The sequence below is a fragment of the Venturia canescens genome, chromosome 9 (genome assembly GCF_019457755.1).
Source record: "Venturia canescens isolate UGA chromosome 9, ASM1945775v1, whole genome shotgun sequence".
Lineage (NCBI taxonomy): Eukaryota > Metazoa > Arthropoda > Insecta > Hymenoptera > Ichneumonidae > Venturia > Venturia canescens.
In genome coordinates, this window is record NC_057429.1 from 4,604,733 (window position 1) to 4,618,214 (window position 13,482).

Below are 13,482 nucleotides of genomic sequence, written 5' to 3' on the forward strand. Positions count from 1 at the left end.
TTGAGTTTCGTGCCGTGGTACAGCATGATTAAGTTTTTGTTTGAGGCCGCTTCGCACATCTGCTGGAATAAACTGCTCTTATCTTCGAAAACTTTGACGAATCTTGCCGGCAGGAAGCATGTAAATGTGCTGTCCACGTCCATGGCAATTCGCTTGCCCCATTTCGATTCGACGACACGGATACAGGTGATGCGGTATTCCTTGGCGAGTTCAAGCTTGGTCAGTTTTTTGACGGGGAGGAAGGACTCCAAAAGGCCTGTTTAATTGACGAGCGTGAAATCCATTGTTCAGATCGAGTTTTTTTATGGCCACTGTTAAAGCGCGGAGTTCTGATATGTTGCGTATTCTGGCTTTAAACGTTGCGATATCGTGCAAAAAGAGATCTAAGCGTACTTTCAATTCACGTCGTTTACTCATGCGGCGACTTGGGAGCACTGTCTGACCATCAGAGAGCTCAAATGATTTAAACCTCCTGTTTGATAGATTCATATCCCTACCTCGAATGCAGAAAAGAGCTGACAACAATCTTTTGATGCAGCATCTCCCGCCATAGGATGGCAGTGGTGGGAGAATTCCGACAATACCCTGGCGGAGGTATTGGTTTACCATGGTCCCGACCGTCGCTAGCATAAGTCAGCATTTATAAGATAATGAAATGTGAGGATGAGATCAGCGGCAATGCGCATCTTTACGAGGATGATTTTTTGATACCGGTTGCTTCTCCCTCCTCCCGCTGTGCCACCGTTAATAAGCCAGCAGTCCAGGACGTGGTGGTTCTGTACTCCCACAAGGCGATGGAGCGATCGTTATGAGAAAGCCATTTTTTTAACCTCACAGCGCCGTTGAGAGCACACTTGAACGAGGTATTTTTATGTAGTAAGCCGTGAAATATGCAAAAAGTACTGCTCTCGGGGAGGTTACGAGACGGTGGTTCTTTGTCCTCCTCTAGATTTATAACGAAGCAGTCTGTTAGCTGTGTCAAATATGCGGCTGCATCAGATCCTCTTGCAAACAGGCGATCGGATTGTACTGCGATTTGCTTTAAAGCAGCTTCGACCGCACGTAAAGGTGTTTCACCCTCGGACCAGTCTATACCGTGATGATTGCACTTTAGCCACGTGTTTTGCCGTTTCACACTAGGAGGCAGTACGCTATAAGCGTGAGGCGGTGATATGACCCAGTGTGCTAAGTAAGATGTTTTCACAGAGACCACGGCAATTTCTTTAGGCACGAAGTTATTATATTTATCCTTCAGGCCTTGTATATCAATGACGATGTTCATGATGCCTCCCGACCGACGTAAAGTCTCAAGCCTTGAGCGCCGACTGACGATGAGCGTTGAACGCTCTGCAGCTGCATAGAGACAACAGCGCTGATCGTCAGCGAAATCTGATATCCGGCCCCCGTCACCACTCGTACAATTTTCGCCGAAAGAAACGGGATAGGAGACAGACACAGGATTTTAAAACGGCACGTGTGATTCTTGTTGAAAGCAACGAGACAGCCGTTAGAAGTAGCATTTAAAATTTTATTAGCATGTGATTACCGAGAACGAGAGCAACAGTGCTGTATACAATGTAAATGCTTAATCCTATAACCCCTGCCGATACAGTCATCTGTACCGGAAACCACACCCTTAGATTTACCACCCTTGCTGCTATACGCATTATAATACTCATGAACTATTTTATCGTTTCGCTGCAAATCATGCGAAAAAACATCTCTAAATCGTTGAATACCGAGACCAGTAGCCATATAATGAAGAAACATAACACAATACTGTCCACAACACTGCGAATTAGGGCCCTGGAGTTGAACCGTGCTGCAACGGAAGAGTCGACAGTTTCTTCGGAGACGCGCGAGATGCTGTGGGATGATTGGAGGTAGGCCGTAACTGTCGAAGCACCATCCGTGTCCATTTCGATCGACGTACATGACGACCCAGTGGGCCCCTGGGCGTTTGTATCCATCGGTGTTAACCACGAATGCCGTCGGTTTCGTCCACACCTTCGGGATACGATCGGCCGGGTAGACGCCTATAGCATGCTCCTTTATGTTTTTGAGAGATTGTAAGATCTGAAGACTGTTCATGATTCGGGGGTTCTTCTTCCTCCACGGTCCTGGCCTCAGACATACCAATGCTCCACGACGTGGTAGTCCTATACTCCGATAAGGAAGTAATCCGTTCGCTTTGACAGAGCCAGGCTTTGATTCTCATAGCGTTGTTCAGGGCGCATCTGTAGGCCTGTCTGTGATTTGCGACGCGGTGGTGCATACAGCATGCGTCGCTTCGAGGTAGCTGACGTAATGAAGGAGCCTCTTCATCATGTTCTAAATTTATAATAAAATAGCCCGTGAGTTGCGCCAGATACGATGATTTGTCAGAGCCGCGCGTGAAAATCCGTGTCGCCTGACCCGCAATCCTTTTCAGATTTGTCTCCAACGCTTGTAGCGATGTATCGCCTTTAGACCATTCTATACCATGGACATTATCGCGTAGCCACATATTTTGACGTCTCACAAAGACTGGCAAGTTATCGTCCGTATAGGGTGGCTGTACAATCCAGTGACCATAGTCTTCAGTTTTTACCGATACGACGGCTACTTCTTTAGGTATAAACTGGTTATCTCTACCTCTCACGCCCTGCACATCAATAACAATATACATGATGCCGTCTTTTTTATTTGACCGTCACTCTTTGAATGCTCAGTGAAAACTGAGGGTGCTTCCCTCTCTCGCTCATCAACCGCTGAAATCTACGATGACCTGTACTTCTATCCTCACGCTGCCATGCCTCACCAGATTCCAGTGGGTGCTGCTATTAGCAGAGAGATCGGGTGTCAGATTAAACGCGAAAAGGCAATGCCAGTATGGGTAGTTCTGTGGAAGTTGCGAATGAAATAAATGTTTTATTAGAGAGTGAGGATTTCGATGACACGTTTATTTTTGATTTTCAGCTTTTATATAAACTTTTGTGAAAAGATAGAAAGATAGGCGCATGGCCAAGAGAGAGTAACGTTGTTAATCACTTAGTGTCTAAAATCACAGTCTTGAGTTACCGCAGCTGTGGGGGAAGAGAGGATTTTTTTCCGTCGTTCTAACTCCCCTGCTTGTCCTCGTCCCCTGTAGAGGCGTGTCAGTCTTTTTGTGTCTGAAGCGACCGAGTCGCCACAGTACTCCCCCCAAGTCTTTTTGCTCTATGATGCAAAAGAGACTTGTTTTTTGCTTTTCCTTTGGTAAGTTTTGGCAGGAGGATCCATAGATGATGACCATTGATGTTCAGGAACTCGATCGGCTGGTGTGGGTTCGGTCTGATCGTGGGTATCTGTTTTTACGACGTAAGCAGGTTTCAAGCGATCGATGTTTAATGTTTTTGATGTTCCATTGACGTCAATTTCGAAAAGTACGTCGCTGATTCTTTTGGTGATTTTGAATGGTCCTCGATACGGTGGTTCAAGTGGAGCTTTAACGTGGTCGCATCTAATAAAGACATGGCTGCACGTGTGAAGGTCTTTACTGACGAACATCTTCGTTTTAACGTGATGAGCCGTCGGAGTTGGTCTAAGTCCTCGCATGAGTTCGCGATGTTTTTCAACAAATATCTGTGGGTTTCCACCGTAATCCGCGTTGACAAAAAATTCTCCGGGAAGTCTCAAAGTGATTCCGTAGAGCATTTCTGCCGGTGAAGCTTGTAAATCCTCTTTGTATGCTGCGCGAAGTCCCAATAGCGTGGTTGAGAGAGCTTCGGGCCATGGTTTGGGCGCGCACATCAGCGATGTTTTGAGCGTTCGATGCCATCGTTCGATTATGCCGTTCGATTGAGGGTGGTAAGGAGTTGTTCGTATTTTTTCCGCTCCGACCAACTTTGCCAATGCTTGAAATAGAGCTGACTCGAACTGAGAGCCCTGATCAGTTGTTATGGTCGTTGGTGCGCCAAAATTGCACATCCAGTAGTCGTATACCGCTGTGGTCACTGTTTCAGCCGTTATGTTTTTTAGTGGAGCTACGACTGGCCATCTCGAGAAGCGATCGATCATGGTGAGAGCGTATTTGTAGCCTTTGTATTCCGGTAGTACGATGATATCGATATTGACATGTTTGAGACGATCATCACCTACGTCAATGTGTCTTGGAGGTAGTCGAGTGTGTCTCTGTACTTTTGCTCGTTGACAAGGTAAACATTCTCGACTCCAGGTGAGAACATCTTTTTTTATGTGGGGCCAGACGTATTTCTCCCGTACATGGCGTGATGTCACTTTTCTGCTGGGGTGTGAAAGTCCGTGAATAATGTCGAAGGCGGTTTTGCGAAGTGTTTTGGGAAGATAAGGCCGTACTATGCCTGCGGAAACATCACAATAAATTACTTTGTCGTCTATTTCTAACCTGTTTAGTTGCAGTGACGTGGTGTTGTTCTCGAGGAGTGCTAGAAGTTCGTCGTCGTCTTCTTGATGACGTTGAATTGTCTCTATATCCAGAGCAGCTGGCATGTCGATTGTGCTGATTCGTGAGAGTGTATCCGCGACTATATTGTCATGACCCTTGATGTAAACCACGTCCGTCGAAAATTGTGAGATATAATCGAGTTGACGAAGCTGTCGTTCAGATGCCTTTTCGTGTTTTTTGGCGTAGATCAAAGGTTTATGATCTGTTCTTATCGTGAAATTTCGTCCCTCGAGGAGGTGTGCGAAATATTTCACTGCGGCGAAGATGCCCAGCAGTTCTCTGTCGTAAGTGCTGTAACGAGTTTCGGCGTCAGCAAGCTTCTTGGAAAAAAAACCAATGGGTCTCCACTCTCCATTTTCCTCTTGTTCGAGTGTTGCCCCTATAGCACTGGTCGATGCATCTGTCGTGAGTCTTAAAGGTGCGTCAGGTGTTGGATATGCGGTGAGCGCTACTGCCGAGAGTGCTTCCTTGCAAGATTCGAATGAGTGCTTAGCTTGTTCAGTCCAGTTGATCTGTGTTTTATCTTTCTTCTTGGGGTTACGGAGATAAGTAGTGAGAGGTAGTTGAAGCTGAGCAGCGTGCTGGATGCACGGACGATAATAATTGAACATTCCGATGAATTTCTGAAGTTCCACCACGGTCGACGGAAGTGGGAATTCGAGGATAGCTTTTACCCTGTCGGGATTCGGATGATAACCTTTGCTGTTGATGGTGTATCCTAGAAATGAGACTTGTTCTTGTCCAAAGACGCATTTCTGGAGATTAATAGAGAGATGATGATCAGAAAGACGCTGAAAAACTTGTCGCAGATGATCTTGATGTTGTTCCGGTCCGTTTGACATGACTAAGATGTCGTCAATATATACGAAGACGAAGTCAAGCCCCCGGAAGACGTGGTCTATGAACCTTTGGAACGTCTGGGTAGCGTTTTTGAGACCGAAAGGCATTCTGGTGTACTCATAAAGTCCCCAGGGAGTGGTGATGGCAGTCTTCGAGATGCTCTCGGCGTGGACTGGAATCTGGTTATATGCTCGCTCCAAGTCTAAAGTGGAAAAAATTGATTTGCCATGAATTGTCAAGAACAGGCTTTGAATCAGTGGTGGAGCATATTTGTCTGGAATAGTAATGCTGTTGAGTTTCCTGTAATCCCCGCAGAGACGGTAAGTATTGTCTTTTTTCTTTGTGAGATGTATCGGACTTGCCCACGCACTATTGGAAGGTCGAATAACCTTGTTGTCCAGAAGTCGTTGAATTTCGTTACGAGCTGCTTTTGCTTTATCGCCGAAGAGTTTGCGGAAGCGTTCAGTGACAGGTGGTCCATTAGTTACGATGGTGTGACTAAATTCGTTGTTAGCGGTAGGTGTGAACGGTCCTGGCTTAGTGATTTGTACGAATTCTTGAAGCAAATCAGCGTACAACATATCGGTGCTTACCGTTGAGATGCTGTGTACGTTAGTGCGAATCAATTGTCCTTTTGATGTTAAGCCAGTAACTGCATCGATGAGCTGACGATTTTTTAGATCGATTAATAGATTGTGTTCGATGAGAAAATCCGCACCTAGTATGGCTTCCGGAACGTTAGCAATGATGAAAGGCCAGCGGAACTCCCTGCGCAATCCCAAATCAACTCCCCCGGTGTGTACACCGTAGGTCGGAATGGGTGAAGAATTTGCTGCGAACAGAGTCAAGTCAGTATTTCTTTCACGTTTCTTAAACAGTTTAATCGGCAACAAGGAAACGACTGGTCCCGAATCGATTAAATATTTCTGATTGGTTCGTTTGTCATATATGTGAAGTCGAATGTCGCTTGATGAGATCGCGGTGCTTGTAACGCTGTCGTCGTTTACCGCGTTGATGCGCGACAGCGGAGTCAGTTTTCCTGAGTATGCTGTTCTGTATATGAGCATGGTGTGGTGCATCGGTTTGCATTCTGGCCAAACTTGTGATGGTAGTAGCACATTCCTTGCCTGGTCGGACCCCTGAAGTTTCTGTCGCGACTTTGTGAACGTGAGCGTCCACGATCATTCGAGACCAATTTGTTCATTATTTGTTGTTGTTTTTTTTTCATCTCCGCCAGTTCTGTTACGCAGAAGGCCAGGGCGGATTGGAGCTCACCAAACACATTATCCCGCATCAAAGGAGGTGTGTGAGGTCTTGTGCGGGAAGAACTCATCGCTGCCACTGTGTTTGAAGAATCCGGCAAAGTAGGAGTGCTCGGTATCCCAGAATCAATGATGCGGTCTGCCATCTCCGCCAGCGCATCTAATGACAATCTGTCAGATATTATTAGTAATGATCTGATTGTGGAGGGTAATCTGCTCACCCAGAGATTGTGTAGCATTTCATCGTTAACGCTGTTGCCAGCCAGGTTTCTCATTTCACGAAGAAGGTGCGAGGGCTTCTTATCACCCAAGACGATGTCGTTAAGTAACCGGTTAATCTGTTTGGCTCTTGAGTCAGCAAATCGTTTGATTATGGAAGTTTTAAGTGTGAGGTACTTATCTGTAGCCGGTGGAGAAGAGATTATATCTGTAACCTGGCTGAGTGTGTCGGCGTCCAAGGCTCGAAGGGTTGAATTATACTTGATGTCATCGCTTCGAGTCCTCGCAGCAGCAAATTCTGATCAAGAGACTCGGTAGAGTCTCGGGACAAGTACATTGACAGCCCTGTCGTCTGCTGGCCCGAGACTCTCGCCGAGACTATACTTTCTCTGAATAAAACGATTCGCCGTGGTGGGGGTAAAATTGGCATGTGCTTTTATTGAATTACGAAGCTCAGGAGCCATTTAACAACTTGAAAATTGAAGTTTAAGCCAATTGAGTAATTCTCTTTCGATTCCGCCCTAAATCAGCTTGATCGGTGGCGTATTTGCTGAGAAAAAACTTTGCACGGGCTCAAGATTATGCAAAAGTTACCAACACATTCAAGAATTTATGCGTCTGTATTTATAAACACCATCAAAGGCACTTTGATGCTCTCGAGTTTCTGATTCGTTGGATCTGACGACATCCATTTTTAGACGTTGTGATTGGTTGTTGAAATTAGTTGTTGATGATTGGAAATCTGACGTCAACTTCGGAACGTAGCACACGGCGCAGCACAGCTGGTAACAGCAGTCATAAATTCGACCGATATACATATAATATGTACAAACCATGTGTCAGTTTTTGATCGTATGAACAAAGTTTCGACATTACGAAGTGTGTGCGGGATCAATAAAAAAATAATTTTCGTTATCCAAAGAAGTGCATATTACTATTTATTTTGTTATTTGTGATATATTAAACCGGTATTAAAGCGGCCGCGTAAATGTAGTCTGTGATGTGTGTATGAAAAAGAATATAAAAAATGCGTGATGCATATATGTCAACGAAACTTTTCAAGATTTCATTATTTCGTTCGATTGGAAATAAGTGTTGACTGAAATAATCCTTCAATTAAACCAGAGTACGAGAAATATTGTCCAGTGCGAATATATTGTCAGTGGCGTGGTTATATATCATGTGTACATAGGTTATACTATAACGAATAAATAGAACAAAAATACACGCAACTGTTAGAATGATATTAGAAACTTTAATTGAATAAATGTTTTCTAATTTATTTCTTGTGTCGTCATTATTTTTAAACATCCCCATATTTTGCTTGATATTCAGTTTGGCTCTGCCCTCTCCGATCCTTGTTTTCACCCGCTCAGTTTGCAGCGGATCGATTCATATTATTAATTCGTTCCCTAATATGTGTTCTATGATTTTCTACTCTTTCATGATGATTGTGGTAACATGATTCGAGAGGTTTCTAACCATGATCTTGAATTGCACATTTTGTAAATCAGATTTTCAAAAAAAAATCTGGTCTTGGTATAGTGTGTAGTTATTCTTTTCCCATTAGGTCTGTCGAGTGATAAATTTGGAAACTTTTCCAGAAAGCCTTTGGATGGTTTTTTTGCTAATGATATGAAAAGTCGTATCTTAGGAATGAGGTATGCAAACACAAATTTTGATAACAAAACTTATAGAATGACATGTATGTTGAGTATTTCCACTTTGCAAACTACAAATATGGAATTATTATAAAAAAAATTCATTCCGATAAGTCTATTGTTCCTCAGTTTTGGATGCGATCAAATATGATGCCTACCAACATCCCCAGAAACTTACAGAATTGCTGAATGCAATGTGCGCTATGTCATTTTAATGTAACATCATGACTTTTGACAACTTTTCATTATAATGCTGTAGATTCGGATCATTAAAATACTGCAAAAATCTGCAAACTATACAATTTAAATACTGTGCCATTCATTTTACATTTTGACTCTAACTGTAACATCTGTATGAAGTAAAAAATTGATTATAAAAGTCTTCAGTTGCTCATTTATGGATAGATTTGAAATTGCTGTCTTCGAAGCTCATTGCGCAGATACATTGAACCGCAGCAGATACCTGCGAACTCTGAAATTTTTGTGGATAAATATATATGCGACGGATCACCCCTTATCTTTGATTATGGTAATATGTAAGGGAACTTGGTTCGGCAAGTTTTTAAGTGTTCCTTTTCAAATAGTATTGAAGTTTGTATGACTGATATACAGCGAATACTTATAAACTTTGATATTTCTGTGTTGCAGCATGTGTGCCAATCATTCAAATCATTTACTCCAACCGTATCATGTAATCTATAAAATTCATCACAAAAGTCTTCCGCTTTTCTAGATACTTCAATTTTCCTTTTTCTACTCCATTGTGAGTTTTCGAATTTCTAAATTCATTTTTGAATTGTCCTGAAATGGTTTTCCTCCAAAACCAATGCAGGTACCTTAAACGTCTTTGAATTCTGTTGCTTTGTTGAATTAAGTTCGCTTAGTTTTTTTTGCTGCTTTGAGTTCTGGCATAATAAATGTTAGAAGTTTTCGGGTACTTTTTTTCAGCAACTATCAAACTGTGGATAATTAGACCTCAGCGGCCACTTGCAAACTTTGGAAATATATTTCATTGAGGGCACGTTTTGGATGAAATGAAATCTCTAGATTCAGAATACAAAAGCGACATTTAAAGTGGGCAAATCTTTTGGATTTTTCGTGTCTTGAATTTGATCTATCTTTCATTTGAATTTTGAAGAAAAGGGATAAATAAAATCTGTTCTATTAAGGAAATCTTTACATCAGTTCTTTCTTGGTATGAAGACTTGGAAAAAATCGCCAAAGGCCAAGGACAGACAGGTGACGAAATATTTTCAGTACAATTTTGACGAAAAATAGATCTTTTGTCGCGGAAACCAACGTGCCGAAATATTTCCAGTACAATTTTGACGAAAAATAGGTCCTTTTTCGTGGAAACCAACGTTATAAGCCGAAAATGATATCTCGGCCCCCAACCCGCTTTCTACCATTCTCTTGCGTTCCCAATAAGCATAGCAAATTAGAGTAGAAGAAAAAAAATAGCCCAACTCCATGGACAGACCTGTGACGGAATATTTTCTGTACAATGTTGACGAGAAATTTGTTGTTGTTCGTGGAAACCAACGTTATAGGCCGAAAATCATATCTCGGCCCGCAACACACTTTTCTCCATGCTCTTGGATTCCAAATAGACGAAACATATTAGAGTATAAGGAAAAAAATCGCGAAAGTCCAAAGACAGACCTGTGACGAAATATTTCCAGTACAATTTTAACGAAAAATAGATCTTATTTCGTGGAAACCAACGTTATAAGCCGAAAACCATATTATGGCCCATAACACGCATTTCTTCATACTCTTGGATTCCCAATAGACAAAACATATTAGAAGACAAGGAGAAAAATTACCAAAGTCCAAGACCAAACCAGTGCCGAAATATTTTCAGTACAATTTTGAAGAAAAATTGGTCTTTTACGTGGAAACCAACATTATAAACCGAAATTCATTTCTCGGGCCTCATCCCGGATTCCTCCATGCTGTTGAGTTCCTAATAGGCATAACATATTAGAGTATAATGAAAAAAATCGCCAAAGTTCAAGGGCAGACTTGTGACGGAATATTTTCACTACAATTTTTACGAAAAATTGGTCTTTTATGGTGGAAACCAACTTTATAAGCCGAACATCATACCTAGGTAAAATAAGATTGGGAAAAGTACATTGATGGTCCCTAATTTGCTGATAATTTCATGAAAAAGATTATCCCATAAAAAATGTTCGTATGAGAATGGAATCTATAAAAATGTACTAAGCAAATAATTAATAGAAATTTATACTAAAATCCTATAACCATCATAACATAAAGGAGGAACTTTTGAGAAAAAAGGCGTGATATCAAACCATAAACTTCCCCTAGGGAAAAAAAGGTTGGGACAAGTACATTGATGGTCTCTTGTTTCTGGATGGCATAGAAAAAAAATTTAGAACCAGGAAAAAAATTCTATAAAAATAATAAACGAAAAATTGAAAAGTTCAAAAAAATTCAACAAAAATAAAAAACAATCGAAAAAATTCTGTAAAGAAAAATAAAAAAATTTCAAAAAAATTCATAAATATTGAAGACATTGAAAAATGTACTATCCAAGTTACATGTAGTATAAAAATGTATGGTATCAATTGGAGGCCAAGTTTTTATTGATAATTTGGAATATTTATCCAACAAATTGAAAACTTTAATGAAATTCATGATAATTATTTTCACGAAAAGAGTTAATGAAAAAAAAGTCATAACGGAAGTTACGTGCAGTACTAAAATATATTATATCAATTCGAGGTCAAGTATTTATCAGTTATTCGAAATATAATCTCCGGCGACAAATGAGCGTTGAGAATCCTTGTCGGGCTCACAACGTTTTATCAAAATTACTAAAAAATGAATGGAAATAAAATCATTAAAAATTCACATGAAAGTCATTCGTTACTTCAACAAGGTACACACTTTAAAGAATCGATTCCCCTCCGACTTTCAGGATCCCCTGGTATTATTCACAACATTCAACTTCGATTGGATCGGTACAAATTATGTTCAAATACGTCTTAAACGTACTTGTCCGGCCCATCACTTTTTATTCAAATTGCTCATTCGAAAACAAATCAGGGCTGTTCTATAATGACAAATATAATAAAATGGATAGAAATAAAAATAATATCTCCAAGTAATTTGAACTTGATTGTTCGCAAGTTCGTATAGCAATATCCACTTCTCATTTTCTTCAGTGAACACATACCATTCGGTAAGAACCAATGAAAATGAGAAATATCCAGGCACATTACTAGAAATTTTCGAACCTACTCAGCCATGAAATATTTTTTTTTCTATAGTCACGTACACATTTTGAAAAATATCACTAGTCGAGTACGACACGTGGATTCCTGGAATTTGGAGGAAAATGATTTTGTTGTGAATTATGACACCATATAATATAAATAGAAACCATAAACTTCCCCTAGGGGAAAAAAGGTTGGGACAAGTACATTGATGGTCTCTTGTTTCTGGATGACATAGAAAAAAGATTTAGAACCAGGAAAAAAATTCTATAAAAATAATAAACGAAAAATTGAAAAGTTCAAAAAAATTTTTAATGAAAAAAGCAATTCTGAAGTGTGGCGGATTCGTTTCACTGATAATGTTTTTCACTGTAGCACGAAAAAAAAGTTCAAATTCGTGTGTCACGTGAAATCCACTCACACCACGTCGGGGTCACCAATTGTGGAGGTTGCGAATGAAATAAATGTTTTATTAGAGAGTGAGGATTTCGATGACACGTTTATTTTTGATTTTCAGCTTTTATATAAACTTTTGTGAAAAGATAGAAAGATAGGCGCATGGCCGAGAGAGAGTAACGTTGTTAATCACTTAGTGTCTAAAATCACAGTCTTGAGTTACCGCAGCTGTGGGGGAAGAGAGGATTTTTTTCCGTCGTTCTAACTCCCCTGCTTGTCCTCGTCCCCTGTAGAGGCGCGTCAGTCTTTTTGTGTCTGAAGCGACCGAGTCGCCACAGTTCAAACGCGAGATACAATTACCGTCGTTGAGAAAGTGAATACCCGAGCCAGAAAATAACGTGTGATATGCATCCACATACATATTACTATCTGTGAAGTCTGTCTGCAGGGGTTTTGACGGTATCTGTTGGCCGTCTACATATAAAGAAAGATAATTGATCGAGTAGTGGTGAAAATTGAACGGATTTTTGCCATAATCACCGTTGAAAGCCTTATTATCGACAAAACCAATTATTATACGTTTTGGTAGTTGGCCCAGTATGACGTTATCAAGAGTATCGCCGTGTATTCCGGCGTGCATTGATATAGCTTTAACCTCGACACGCGTCAGCGGATATTTTGCTGTGGATTTAGACAGAGCTCTCGCATGAGACAGGAGTATACCGGGCGCTATCTTAACGCGTCGCACGATTAGCGATGCTTCTGTAATGCGGATTTTACAGTTTTTCAAATCAGTCATGAGACAGAAAGCGCTATTGTTCTGCACGAGGCGCAAACGCATCTCAACACCGTTCAGCAAAAACCTTTCCTGATTGAAGATATCGCAATGCAGATGACCAAGAAGATCGATCGTTCTATCCTTGCCTAACGCATCCCGTCTCTCTACAAGGCCTTTGTTACCATCGCCCTTATCATCCATTGCTCCCTCTGTATCGCTATACCATAAAGCGCTCGTAAAATGCGAGGTCTTCGCGGCGTACGCGTAGTTCAACAGAGTTTCAATATAAGCTCTATAAGCATAAGCATTGTTAGGAGGAGACACAAGTTTTTGATTCAAAAATACATCGATCTGGCTGAACATTGAGTGTAGGAGATTATTGACAGGTCCTACATCGGGTGATACGCCCTCTAACCCCCCTGTCTTTTTATAATCTGGGGCATCTATCTTAACGTGTATACTTAGCATTGTATGCGCGAGATCAATGTACTCATCCCCCTGGCCTGGGACGACAAATTCTATCGGTGAATCATCCGTCAGCGATGAGATTGGTTTGTAGTATACAGAGTGTGTCCCCTCGATCGTTGTCTGGGTTGGCGGTAATGAAAATAATTCAAGCTCCGACTTAAGACACTCG

General features: G+C 41.2%; 1 protein-coding gene across 3 annotated transcripts in view; it reads right to left on the minus strand.

Annotated features, from left to right (window-relative positions):
* The window catches only part of inaD (inactivation no afterpotential D), a 2,962,486-nt gene that overhangs the window by 166,819 nt on the left and 2,782,185 nt on the right, over positions 1-13,482 (minus strand). The gene's annotated exons all lie outside the window — the stretch shown is intronic.